The sequence below is a fragment of the Coenobita brevimanus genome, chromosome 28 (genome assembly GCF_032717465.1).
Source record: "Coenobita brevimanus isolate Jiangsu-jjx chromosome 28, ASM3271746v2, whole genome shotgun sequence".
Taxonomy (NCBI): domain Eukaryota; kingdom Metazoa; phylum Arthropoda; class Malacostraca; order Decapoda; family Coenobitidae; genus Coenobita; species Coenobita brevimanus.
Genome location: NC_136981.1, coordinates 18,309,552 through 18,324,661, shown reverse-complemented (window position 1 = coordinate 18,324,661; position 15,110 = coordinate 18,309,552). Strand labels below are relative to the sequence as shown.

At 41.4% G+C, this 15,110-nt stretch overlaps 1 protein-coding gene across 1 annotated transcript in view; it reads left to right on the top strand.

The window, feature by feature from the left end:
- The window catches only part of LOC145394753 (cytochrome P450 2L1-like), a 127,171-nt gene that overhangs the window by 105,746 nt on the left and 6,315 nt on the right, over positions 1 to 15,110 (top strand). The gene's annotated exons all lie outside the window — the stretch shown is intronic.

The window sequence follows — 15,110 nt, the reverse complement described above, 5'->3', positions numbered from 1 at the left end:
TGTTCAACCTGTACAGTCAGGGGATGATGTTGATCTCATTTAGGTCTGAAAATAAATACTCTCGCCTCCCTCTTCCAGCAAACTCGATCATCCAGACTACGAAAATAAGTTGATACTATCATAAACGCAATAAACACCGAAAATGCAAAATAAATTCAATATATATATATATATATATATATATATATATATATATATATATATATATATATATATATATATATATATATATATATTGTTACGGAACAGAGAAAGATAATGTACACATTAAGTGAGAATACTAAGAGTCACTACTGTCCCGTAAAGTTCCAGGTTCAAAACAAAAGAGGTAAAATTACAAGTTAAAGTTTAATGCTCAAACTAACAACAAAACATTCAGGACTCATAAGGATAATGTAATGGCAAAAACAGGTTAAATATATGGTTAACTGCAATAGCCTCTATTAACACGAAATTAGCAAGAGTAAATTTACCTAAGTCAGCCCTGATAAAATGAAAATACACTGGGTAATGCTCAGTTAATGCAAGATAAATTATTACAGATACAAACTATTATGAACAGTGGGTAACAATAAGAACCTTACATGAATTACAAAAACCTCACTAGGCCTACAAATTAACAACTTATGCTATACAGTAAAGAACAAAATGCAATAACATACTCAAATTACACAGCTGCCAGATGGTTGGAGACTTCCTGAGCACTCACAATAATAACTGTACAGGGGAGGACAGAGATGTGAACAAAATGAGGAGTAGATCTAAGTGGCAATAATGCAGAGACTGAGCTCATTATATAGGGGCCAGCAGAGCTTGATACAACTTGTAAGAAGAACACGCAAATGAAGCCATAGGGGACAAAGAGCTGACAATCCTACTCTGAACAACAGAAAGGACGACTTACTCTACTATAACGGTAGAAGGGGGGACTGAGGCAGAACACGCTCGTGATCAAACATGCAGCATACTGTGCATTAAAATTACACAAAGGATGATGAAATCATAGGCTATGTAACACCTCCCCACAAAGAAAAAGAAATTTTCAAAGGAAATTTCTTATTACTCTAAAACAATCTGTCTAAAGTCTAGATAAGCAATCTGCAATAACATTTTCTTTCCCCTTGACATGTTGTATGTCTAATGAATACTCCTGAAGAAGTAGACTCCATCTTGTCAATCTCTGATTTTTATCTTTAAACTTACTAAGGAATTTCAGTGGGTTATGATCGGTATAAATGACTATGGGGTCAAAACCAGAACACAAATAAAATGAAAAATGCTGTAAACCCAAAATCAAGGCCAAAAGCTCTTTCTCAATAGGTGAGTAGTTCTTTTGAGGTGGAGTGAACTTCTTACTGTAATAAGATACAGGGTGTTCAATACCCTGATCATCCTCTTGCAGCAAAACAGCCCCAGCTCCTGTATCACTTGCGTCAACAGCCATCTTAAAAGGCTTAGCAAAATTTGGAGTAGCGAGCACTGGCTGACTTAATAGGATAGCTTTAAGTTTGTTGAAAGAGGATTCACAGTTATCGGTCCAGACAAATTTAACTCCCTTTTTCAGCAGGTCTGTAAGTGGTGATACAAGAATAGAAAAGTTAAGAACAAATCTCCTGTAATAACCTACCATTCCCAAAAATCTTTGTAGCTCTTTCCTACTTTTAGGTCTGGGAAGATCACTTATAACCTGAACCTTAGCTCCTGGTGGCGCAACATGTCCATCACCAATTACATACCCAAGGTACTGAACTTTAACTTGACCAAACTCACACTTTGATAAATTAGCTACAAGATTAGCATGAACCAAACGCTCAAGAAATTTACTGACATGGCATAGGTGATCTTTCCAGTTGTCAATGAAGATTAATACATCATCAATATAAACAACACACCCTGCCAAACCCTCTGTTACAACATTCATGAGCTTCTGAAATGTGGCTGGTGCATTCTTCATACCATATGGCATTACAGAACATGCAAAAGTCTTTCCTAGTGTTACAAAACATGAGATCTCCCTAGCACGTTCAGTCATAGGTACTTGCCATTATCCCTTTAACAAATCAAACTTACTTATGTACCTAACCTTTCCGATCTTGTCTATGCAATCTTCCATGCGAGGGAGAGGGTAAGTGTCTGTTTTGGTTATCTGATTAACACGTCTGTAGTCGATGCAAAGCCGCTGTGACCCACCTGGCTTAGGGACTAGAGTGACAGGAGAACTCCACTCGCTCTGACAGGGCTCAATCATCTTGTGGTCCAACAGGTAGCCAAGCTCCTTCTGGATGAGAGGAACTTTCACTGGGTTCACACGGTAAGGAGGCAGTTTAATTGGTTTTGCGTCTCCAACATCGACATCATGCATCAACACAGTGGTTTTTCCTGGAGTGGCAAGGAACACTTGCGGGTACTCCTGCAGTAATGCCGAAAACTCCTGCCTTTTCTCGGGAGGTAGATGAGAAAGCTTAGTCTGGAGATCATTCATGATATCAGGATTCTTCCCCAAACTATCACTCAGGCTCATACTGCATGTGAGAGCTTCACTTGCAGACTCGGGTGGAACAGCTACAGTGCAGACTGGATTATTTTCGTCCCGCCTGTGATATAACTTTAGCATGTTGATGTGACAAAGTTGCTTGTTCTTTCTGCGATCTGGTGTGGCGATGACATAGTTGACATCACTGAGTTTCTCCTCCACGAAATAAGGACCACTAAACTTGGCTTGAAGAGGTTGCCCATGCACCGGTAGCAGAATCAAAACCTGATCTCCTGGCTGAAAGTGGCGTAACCTGGACTTCTTATCATACCAAGTTTTCATCTTCTCCTGAGCAGCTCCTAAATTCTCTCTCGCCAGCTGTAAAGCAGTGGACAGCCGTTCTTTGAACTTCATCACATACTCCAGCAGGTTGACGTCATCTTCCTCCGACAGCCAGCATTCCTTGAGTAGCTTAAGGGGTCCTCTTACTTCATGGCCAAACAGTAGTTCAAAAGGTGAGAAGCCCAGTGATTCATTTGGAGATTCTCTTGCGGCAAACACAATGAATGGAAGACCTTTATCCCAGTCTTTCTGATGTTCCAAACAGTATTTCTTGAGCATCGATTTGAGTGTTTGATGATATCTCTCCAATGCTCCTTGGGTCTGGGGATGGTAAGCTGAAGACGTGATCTGGGTGATGCCCAACTCTTTCAGAGACTGCTTGAAAACATTTGACATGAAATTACTTCCCCGGTCTGACTGTACCTCCTTGGGCAGACCAAACTTTGTGAAGAACCCTAGCATTTCCTTAACCACGTTCTTTGCTGAGATATTTCTAAGTGGAATGGCTTCAGGATAACGAGTAGCCATATCAATCAGGGTCAACACATAAGAAAATCCTGAAGAAGTCTTAGGAAGAGGGCCCACAATATCCACCAACACACGGGTGAATGGCGCCTCAAAAGGAGGAATGGGAACTAGAGGTGCAACCTTTTCGGTCTGATTACACTTCCCCACAACTTGATAGGTGTGACAAGACTTACAATACCAGGAAACATCCCTGAAGATACCTGGCCAGTAGAAGTGTTTCAAAATACGTGCCACAGTCTTCCTCACTCTAAGGTTTCCTGCCAAACTGGAATCATGAGCCACTCTAATGATATCCTGCCTACAAACACGAGGGATGACAACTTGATGTACAACCTCCCATTCACAGTCGGCTGATTTTTTTTTTTTTTTTTTTTTTTTTAATGCGAGGAAGAAGGAACCAAAGGCCATGAGCCCGCAGTAACAGTTCCCTCCAAGAGAAAAACAAAATACAATATAGAGCCAAATTCAAGATCCGATCATTTTGAGATGCCTGGACACACTGCGTTTGAAAGACTGGAGATCATAGGCAGCAGGAAATACAGACAGAGGGAGACAGTTCCAGAGCTGACCTGTTGCATAAATGAAAGACTGGGAGTAACGGTTAACTCTTGCATTAGAGAGTTGGACAGAAAAAGGATGAGAGTTTGCTGCCAGACGGGTGCTACGCGCCCGTCGTAGAGGTGGAGGAATGCAAGCAGACAGTTCAGAGGAGCAGTGACCATTAAAGTAGCGATAGAAAAGAGATAAAGATGCAACAGTGCGGCGAAGAGACAGAGGTTGAAGGGAGTTAGTAAGAGGAAGAGAGTTAATGAGACGAAAAGCCTTTGACTCCACCCTATTGAGAAGAGCTGTATGTGGGGAGCCACCCCACACATGAGAGTTGTACTCCACACAGGGGCGGATAAAACCCCTGTATAGAGTCAACAATTGCGCAGGGGTAAAGAAAGAGCGGAGTCGGCTTAGCACACCCAATCTCTTGGAAGCAGATTTTACAAGAGATGTAATATGATCTTTCCAAGATAAGTCCCGAGTAAATGAAACCCCAAGCATGTTCAAGGATGATGCAGGATTAAGCTGAATATTATTAAACATTAGTGGGTATACCTGTGGAAGATTTTGTCGGGTTGATAGGTGTAAGAACTGAGTCTTAGATGCATTAAAAACAACCATATTATTTTTACCCCAGTCAGAGATACGAGCCAAGTCAGACATTAGGTGTGCCATAGCCTCATCCCTTGTTTGTTGAAGTAACTGTTGAGATGGGCGTTGCGGGAACCGAATGGAAAGGTGAAGGGTGGAGTCATCAGCGTATGAGTGGATATGGTTAGATGTACAGCTTAGAAGATCATTGATGAATAAAAGGAAGAGAGTTGGTGATAGGACAGAGCCCTGAGGAACACCACTGTTGATAGATCTAGGAGAAGAACGATGGCCGTCTACAACAGCGGCTATAGAACGACCAGAAAGGAAGCTAGCGATGAAGGCACAGATAGAAGGATAGAAACCGTAGAAGGGCAGTTTGGAAATTAAAGATTTATGCCAGACTCGATCGAAAGCCTTTGAGATGTCAAGTGCAATGGCAAAGCTTTCGCCAAAGTCCCGAAAGGAGGATGACCAGGAGTCTGAAAGGTAGGTGAGAAGATCGCCAGTGGAGCGTCCCTGACGGAACCCATACTGACGATCGGAAAGAAGGTTGTGATAGGAAAGATGCCTTAAAATTTTTCTATTAAGAATTGACTCGAAAACTTTTGAAATACAGGACGTTAAAGCAATTGGACGATAGTTGGAGGGTTGGGAGTGGTCATCCTTCTTTGGGACTGGCTGAATGAGAGCAAACTTCCAGCAAGAAGGAAAGGTACAAGTTGACAGACAAAGACGAAAGAGTTTGCCTAGGCAGGGTGTAAGCACAGAAGCACAGTTCTTGAGAACAACAGGAGGGACCCCATCAGGCCCATATGCCTTGTTAGTACTGAGGCCAGTGATGGCAGAAAATACATCAACTGAAGAAATTTTAATGTCAGCCATGAGGAAGTCAGAGGGGGGAAGTGATGGAGGAACAGCACCGGAATCGTCTAAGGTAGAATTGGAGGAGAAAGTCTGTGCGAAGAGATCTGCTTTATCAGTAGAAGAAATAGCTACAGAACCATCAGAGTAGAAAAGAGGAGGGAAGGATGATGAGGTAAAGTTGTTAGAAAGATTTTTGGCAAGATGCCAGAAGGAGCGGGAAGAATTTGAGTTGGAGAGTTGAGAGCATTTAGTATGGATGAAATTATTTTTAGTAGAGAGAAGAACAGACTTAGCACGATTCCGGGCAGAAACGTAAAGATGATGTGATTCAGGGGTGGGTTGGCTCCGGTACCTTTTGTAGGCCCTCTCCTTGTTGCGGACAGCATTAGAACAAGCGTGATTAAACCAAGGCTTTCTTGCGTTAGTCAAAGGATATGAGAAAGGAATGTATGCTTCCATGCCCGAGAGAATAACCTCCGTAATGCGCAAGGCACACTCAGATGGCTCACGGCCATGGAAGCAATAATCATTCCAGGGAAAATCAAAGTAGTACTGCCTGAGGGCCTCCCAGTCTGCGGCTCCAAAATGCCACAGACGACGTTTCCTTGGAGGGTCCACAGGCCGTACCGGAGTGATAGGACAGGTTAAGGTAATAAGGTTGTGATCGGAGGAGCCCAACGGAGAGAAAAGATTAACAGAGTAAGCAGAAGGATTAGTTGTGAGGAAGAGGTCAAGTATGTTGGAGCTCTCTCCAAGGCGGTCAGGGATACGGGTAGGGTGCTGTACAAGCTGCTCTAGGTCATTAAGGATAGAAAAGATGTAGGCTTGTTCACCAGGTGGATCCGTGAAAGGAGAGGAGAGCCAAAGGTGGTGGTGAACATTGAAATCTCCAAGAATGGAGATTTCAGAGAAAGGAGAAATGGATAGAATGTGTTCCATCGTAGAAGTAAGATAGTCGAAGAATTTTTGATAGTCAGTAGAATTAGGGGATAAGTAAACAGCACAGATATATTTAGTCAGAGAATGACAGGAAAGCCGAAGCCAGAGTGTGGAGAATTCAGAAGAATCAAGTTCAGGAACACGAGAGCAAGATAAGTCGTTGCGTATATATACACAACAGCCACCTTTGGCTTTGAAATGAGTATAGAGAAAGTAGGAGGATACAGAAAAGGGTTTGCTGTCAGTTGCCTCAGACAGCTGAGTCTCCGTTAGAAAAAGAAGGTGAGGTTTAGAGGAGGAGAGGTGGTGCTCAACAGAGCGAAAGTTAGAGGAAAGGCCGCGAATGTTGCAGAAATGAAGAAGAAGAGAGTCAGACAGTGGTTCCAGGCACCTTGAGTCGTCATCGGGAGAGGGGCAGATAGTGGGGGCATTTATGGTCCCCCCCCCTGGGGACTCCGAGGCTTGATATAACGACGCCATTTTAGGTAAATTTTGAATAGGAAGTGTAGTGTGTACTGTGAATGTAGTTTGGTGAAGATAGTTAGAGAAATTTGTACTGGAGAGCATGCTGGCCTACTCTCTGTGTAACTGAGACACTGAAAAAGTTCAGCAAAGGGGGATGGTCAGGAACTAGTCCTGAGGGCTGATGAAACGGGAGCTCCAGCACTCCCTGTCATCAGCTTTCCATCCACCTCGGGAGTACTGCCCTGCTCGACTGGTGCTACAGTCTACTCCACATGCTGCTGGGGGTCTCCACTTCCTCATAAGTACTCCTGACTTTATATAAAAACAAGTAGAAGCACCAGCTGACTCTTCCTCACTGCAAGCAGAGTTAGCTAGACCTTTCAACTCAGGGTCAGCAACCTGCAACTCAACCAACTCTTGACGAGACAAATTATCAACACTACGGGGTACTGCCTCATCTGGTGAGTGGTCCAAATTAGCAAGAAAAGTGTCAGCTAGGATAACATCATCATCATCATTATCCTCTAAATCACCAGTAACTTTAGACTTAGCCCTAGTGACAGCACATGCAGGGAACACATCAGGGACATCACAATCCTGGGACGCAGCCACTGGCTCACTAGTCAACTGAGGAGCTGGACACACTTGACTTCCACCAATATCATTTCCAAGTAAGAAAGTTACACCTGACATTGGGAGTGTCTCAACCAACCCAACCATAACGGAACCATTAGCAAAACCAGACTCTAAATTCACTCTGCACAGAGGGACAGAGAAGTAATTATTCCCTACGCCTTGTAAGATTACAGTTTCATCAGAGGAATTAACATTAGAGCCTAGAACACTGGTCAGCATAAGGGATTGGCAAGCACCTGTATCAAGATAAATTTTAACTGACTTCCTGTCATTACTGTCCAGAGGACTGACAAAACCATCAGACAGGAAATTAGCACATGAACTCTTGAGAGTGTCACCCACGTTACTGCTCAAAAGAGGAGCTCCATCATGAGAATTTAAGTTACCCCTCAAAGCAGGTTCAGTTAACTCAGTTACAGAATTCTGGGAACTCTCAAGGGTGGACACTAGACCAATTGACTGAATATTTAAAGACTCCTTTTTGTTCACATCACGCTGTCTCCTGAAACATCTCTCCGTAGTATGACCAAGCTTACTACAATAAGTACATTTACTTTTCTGAAATCTAGAGGTGAAGCTGGTATTTACTTCCTGAGAAACATCATCTTTATTCTCTTTCCTGTTACCTGTACTCTGAGTAGAGGCAACGTACTTACTCTCAGCTTTCCCTTTTTCTTTAGAATATCTCTTGTGAGTGAGAACATATTCATCAGCTAAAACTGCAGCATCAGACAAATTATCTATTCTTTTCTCATCAAGATATAGGCTTACATCTTTATTAACACACCTCTTGAAGTCCTCCAGCAAAATCATCTGCTTAAATTTACCAAAATCAGAATCCACATTCTTAGAATTTAACCACTGCTCTAACAGATCTTCTTTGATTTTTGCATACTTAACATGGGATTGCTTATCTTGCTTATAAGTTGTCCTAAATTTTACTCTATAGGCTTCAGGAACAAGCTCATAGGCCTTAAGAATCAAGCTCTTAACTACATCATAACTATCAGATTGATCCTGAGGCAAAGATGCATAAGTTACTTGAGCTTTACCGGTGAGAACAGTTTGAAGGAGTACTGGCCAATACTTTTTGGGCCAATTAAAACCTGTAGCTACCCTCTCAAACAACTGAAAATACTTTGTCAAATCAGATTCATTAAAAGGAGGGACAAGTTTAACATTTTTAGCCACATCAGAATCATCAGAGCTAGATGATCCAGTTCCACCTTGTTTCATGCGATACTCATGGTCTACCTGAATCCTAGCTAGTTCAATTTGTGCCTGAGCCTGTATCTGTGCCTCCTGAATCCAAGCCTGAGATTCAGCCTCCTTAGCATTTGCTTGAAATTCAGCCTCCTTAACACGAGCCTCCTGCAGGGCTAGCTGTAACTTAGCTATTTCAATCTGCGTTTGCTCATTTGGAGGAGTTACATTAAACAAGCTCTTATTAATCATGCCAACAATTTGATCTTTAGAATGATGAGAGTGAACTGCAATTCCCAATTGTTGAGCAACAAGCTTAAGTTCATTCTTTGTTCTGTTTTCTACATCACACACTGTTTGCACATTTGACAAAAAATCTTTGGCTTCATCAAGTGTAGTAATAGTAGACATCATGATTAAATCACAGTCACAAAATATCGAGCAATATCCTTATGATAATATCCTGAATATCCTGATAAGAGGTCGCCAAATTTATGTTACGGAACAGAGAAAGATAATGTACACATTAAGTGAGAATACTAAGAGTCACTACTGTCCCGTAAAGTTCCAGGTTCAAAACAAAAGAGTTAGGTAAAATTACAAATTAAAGTTTAATGCTCAAACTAACAACAAAACATTCAGGACTCATAAGGATAATGTAATGGCAAAAACAGGTTAAATATATGGTTAACTGCAATAGCCTCTATTAACACGAAATTAGCAAGAGTAAATTTACCTAAGTCAGCCCTGATAAAATGAAAATACACTGGGTAATGCTCAGTTAATGCAAGATAAATTATTACAGATACAAACTATTATGAACAGTGGGTAACAATAAGAACCTTACATGAATTACAAAAACCTCACTAGGCCTACAAATTAACAACTTATGATATTCACTACAAGAACAAAATGCAATAACACTTATACTCAAATTACACAGCTGCTAGATGGTTGGAGACTTCCTGAGCACTCACAATAATAACTGTACAGGGGAGGACAGAGATGTGAACAAAATGAGGAGTATATCTAAGTGGCAATAATGCAGAGACTGAGCTCATTATATAGGGGCCAGCAGAGCTTGATACAACTTGTAAGAAGGACGCACAAATGAAGCCATAGGGGACAAAGAGCTGACAATCCTACTCTGAACAACAGAAAGGACGACTTACTCTACTATAACGGTAGAAGGGGGGACTGAGGCAGAACACGCTCGTGATCAAACATGCAGCATACTGTGCGTTAAAATTACACAAAGGATGATGAAATCATAGGCTATGTAACAATATATATATATATATATATATATACCGTATATATATATATATATATATATATATATATATATATATATATATATATATATATATATATATATATATATACACTGAACCTCTTCGAAATACACATATTTAGTCATGTCACAACATTTCACTACCATTCAATTTGGATTTACCTACTTGTGGACCCCAGGCCAAACTCATCAGTAGGCCCCAAACTATTGTACAAGGGCCCCACACTCTGGGCCTTATACTTATTGTACAGGGGCCCTTATGGTTGTGAATATATTTTATAATGAAATACTTGGTGTACACTTGAAACAAGGTTATACGCTGGCACACTGCATGACAAACTAGTTTCATGGGCCCCCAGATACCGGTGGGCCCTAAACCAATGGCTTACTTGGCCTATTGGTAAATTTGGCCCTGGTACCATTAGCAATGTTATTTGGTAAAAAAAAAAAAAAAAAAAAAAGTCTGTGCTATGTTGCATCACTGCAATACCTACCTGTGACGAGTATCTGCTGCCTCAATTTATGCAACTTCCACACTCACTTGCTTTGCTTAGGAAGAGTCTAGGAAGATCAAAATTGCACTGCAGGGTTCATCTGACGTTCTTCTTCAATTGGGCAAGAAAAAAAAATCGATTTTCGAAACTTCAAAAATCGGCCCCAGGATCGGCTATTGTCTCTACAAATTACACACAGTTAGTCACGGAGGGGTTAAGCAACTCAATTCACTCACTCACGCAGTTAAGCTATCTAATATTCTTAAATATACAGTTGAAAACAGAAAGAAAATACCATGAACGGGAGAGATATGGAGACACAGAACTGCGAGGAAGACAGGGCTGATCTGCTGATCGCTGGAAGGGGTTGCACAGCTCTGTTGACATTCATCTCTCAGACCTGCCATTCTCCAACTCGGTGAAGAAACATGGAGGCACAGAACTGCAAGGAGAATGGATTACCTAGTCGCTAAGACACTGTCAAGACACATGAGGTAGTTTTCGGTGATCATTGCTACTATTGCACTGCTCTGAGAAGCACGTCAGTCTCTCGTGGATGCCGGCCTCTGATTTGGTGGAGAGTTATGGAGTCGCAGAACTGCTAGGAGACCAGATGATCCGCTGCTCAAGGCACTTGATGACCTTCGTGAATCACTACTCATTGCACAGCTCTGAGAACACATCCATCTCTCTGGGCAGCCAGCCTCTAATTGTCTGTTCTCACGAGCTGCAGGCCATGATAATGGGGAGAGGGCGGAACTTCCTCTTCCAGCAGTTACAGGGGCAGGGCGAATGGTATATACATATTAATGTCGCTCAGTGGTGTCTGTGCATGAAGACAGTCACTCCTGACACAATGATAAATGTTTTGAAAATCTGTTCCAATCAGTGCGCAAACGTGGAACGGTTAGTACTGAGCGAAGTTCTCTGGGATTTCCACTAGCATTATGTAAACTTTCAAAGTAATACGATGTCACGAACTCGTGACATTTACAACTGCTGTTCCTACATTAAGAGTATTGTCCTATGCTTATGATCTAACTGCAGCTTCAATACATTGAAAAACGTAACAAGCAGCAGGCCAACTCCAACAGTAATATATGCTTCCTAAAATAATGGCTTAGACATAACAGAATGGCTGCTTCACCAACGAAATCAATCATCACTTTTCGTTGCTGACAGGCACGAATCTCAAACCCATCCTCAAGTTTCCCTCTTCATACAATTACATCCACTGGAAAGACATACACAAGCCACATTAAGGCAAAGGTAAAATCGATTCCTTAAAAATACTCGCAGGGACTACCCTACGGCAGCAAAAGAAATTACTGAAGGCAGTCTACAAAGCAGTCACTCAAACAACAATGATTTTTAACAGCTACATACATGAATAAGATTCGAAAATCATGCACAGAACCTTAAGGGTAATAACAGGAGGAACAAAGGCCACAGATTCCTTGCAACCAGGGACAAAAATACTCTGTCACGGACTATATGATGGCATGAATATGAACAGAAGAGGCACATTGATTCATCTCAGAATACATCCCACCCAAGTAGCTTTATGTTGCGTTACACCTCATAAAAAACACTGCCGAGTGACTCAGTAACATCCTCCTCCTCCACCTAACACTACATTCTACAGTCACATACACAAACGCAGATGCAAAAGCCACCCTGAGTCTCCAGTTAAACAGTTTCCTTCATCAACCACCATTAGCGTTTCACTCCTCAGAAAATACCCCATCTAGAGAAACACGACTGCTTCTTGCCAGACTGTGATGCGGCAACTAGGCTACCCCTCCCTCTTAACTTACCAACACAAAATTCAACTCATATACAATCCGCCATGTCAACATTGTGATGCATCCTCCCTACATCACATTTCCCTCAAGCATTTCTCTTTTGCAACACAAATAAACCTTCAAAATAACCATAACAGAAGATCCCAGGGAGCATCCTTAAAGTGGCCGGTTTCCTATCGTTCATTACGTTCACTTAGTTTACTGTAAATGCAGTATGGTGTAGTGTGGTAAAGAGTATTGTATCGTAAGTAGATTTATATTATTGAGTATATTTATTATGCATGGAAGCAGGAACCAAAGGTCAGAAGCCCCTATGATTCTTCCAAGAAAAACACAAAACAAGATAACAGAGAGCCAAATTCAACATCTTGTCATTTTGAGATGCCTGGACACACTGCTTTTGAAAGACTGAAGGTCATAGACAGTAGGAAATATAGACAGAGGAAGACAGCTCTAATGTTGACCTGTCTCATATATGAGGAGCTGGGAGTAACAGTTAACTCTCGCATTAGAGAGCTGGATGGAAAAGAGATGAGAGTTTGATGCTAGATGAGTGTTATGCATCCACCGGTGTGGTGGAGGGATGCAGTCAGACAGTTCAGAGGAGTCGTGACCATTGAAGGAGCGATAGAAAAGAGAAAGGTGCAACAGTGTGGTGAGGAGACAGATTGAAGGGAGTCAGTGAGAGGAGGAGAGTTAATGAGACCGAAAGCCTTTGAATCCACTTTCTTGAAAAAAGCTGTATGTGGGAAGCCTCCCCACACATGAGAGTTGTACTCTACACAGGGAATAATAAAACCTGTGTATGAAGTGAACAACTTTGCAAGGGTAAAAAGGCATGGAGTCCGATTAGTACACCTAATCTCGTGGAAGCAGATTTTACAAGTGAGGTAATATGATCTTTGCAAGATAAATCGCGAGAGAATGAAACCCCGAGTAGGTTTAAATATGATGCATGACTGAGTTGGATATTGTTAAAAATTAGAGGATACTCCTGTGGAAGATTTTGACGAGCTGAAAGATGCAAGAACTGAGTTTGTGAAGCATTTAAAAAAAAAAAAAAATTTACCCCAATTAAAGGTATGAGCCAAGTCAGACATTAGGTGTCCCATAGCCTCATCCCCTGTTTGTTGAAGTAAGTGCTGAGATGGAGGCTGCAGGAAGCAAACAGAAAGGTGAAGAGTGGAGTCACCAGTGTATGAGTGGATAGGGGTTTGATGTACAGCTTAGAAGGTCATTGATGAATAGAAGGAGGAGAGTTGGTGATTGGACAGAACCGTGAGGAACGCCACTACTGATAGCTTTAGGGGAGGAATGGTGGCCATTTAAAACAGCAGCTATAGAACTACCAGTAAGGAAACTAGAGACGAATACACAGATAAAAGGATTGAGACCATAAGAGGGCAAATTGGAAATTAAAGATGCCTTTGAGATGTCAAGTGTAATAGCAAAGTTCTTGCCAAAGTCCCGAAAGGAAGGTGACCAGAAGTTTGAAGGGTCGGTGAGAAGAACGCCAGTGTAGCATCCCTAGTGGAAACGATACTGACGATCAGAAAGATGATTGTGATTAGAAAGGTGCATTATTATTATTATTATTATTTTTTTTTTTTTAAGAACTGATTCAAATATTTTTGAAATACAGGGTGTTAAATAGATTGGACGATAGTTAGAAGGCTGGAAATGATCACCCTTTTTGGGGACTGGCTGAATGAGAGCAAACTTCCAGTAAGAAAGAAAGTACAAAACAGTTTGCTTAGGGAGGGTGTAAGCACTGAAGCACAGTTCTCTTAGGACAACAGGAAGGACCCTATCAGGCCCATATACCTTGTTAGTATTGAGGCCAAAGATGGCAGACAAAACATCAATTAAAGAAATTTTAATGTCCGCCATGAGGAAGTCAGAGGACATTGATGGAAGAATAGCACCAGAATCATCTAAGACGGAATTAGAGGAGAAAGTAGGAGCGATGAGTTCTGCTTTATCGGTAGAAGAAATAGCTATTGTACCACCAGAGTGGAAAAGAGGAGGAAATGATGATAAGGTAAAGTTGTTAAAAAGTTTTTTTGGCAAGGCGCCAGAAGGAGCAGGAAGAATTTGAGTTAGAGAGTTCAGAGCTTTTAGTATGAAAGAAATTATTTTTAACAGAGCGAAGAACAGACTTAGTACAATTATTCTGGGCAGAAACATAAAAGAGATGAGACTCAGGGTGAGCTGCTCCAGTACCTTTTGTAAGCCTGCTTGTTGTGGACAGCATTAGAACAAGCGTGATTAGAACTTTTTTTTTTTTTTTTTTTTTTTTTTTTTTGCATCAGTCATAGGATAAGAGAAAGGACTGTATGCTTCCAGGCCCGAGAGAATAACCTCTGTAATGTGCCAGGCACACTCAGAAGCTCTTGGCCATGGAAGCAGTAATTATTCCAGGGAAAATCAAAGAAGTACTGCCCTTGGGCCTCCCAATTAGCAGCCCCAAAGTGCCATAGCTGCCTATTCTTGGAAGGATCCACAGTCTTTACTGGAGCGATAGAACAGGTTAAGGTGAGGTTATGATCAGGGGAGCCCAGTGGAGCGAAAAGATTAACAGCATAAGCAGAAAGATTAGTTGTAAGAATGAGGTTAAGGATGTTGGACCACTCTCTAAAGTGGTCTGGGATACGGTTAGGATGCTGTACAGACTGCTCAGAGTCATTGAGGATAAAAAAGATATAGGCTTGTTCATTTGGTGGATCAGTGAAAGGAGACGAGAGCTAAAGGTGGTGTTGAACATTGGAATCACCTAGAATGGAATTTTCAGATAAAGGAGAAATTGATGGGCTCTGTTTCATCTTACAAGAAGTAAGATAGTCATGGAAGTAAGGTAATCAAAGAATTTTTCATACTCAGTAGAATTAGGTGATAAGTAAGCATCACAGATATATTTAATCAGA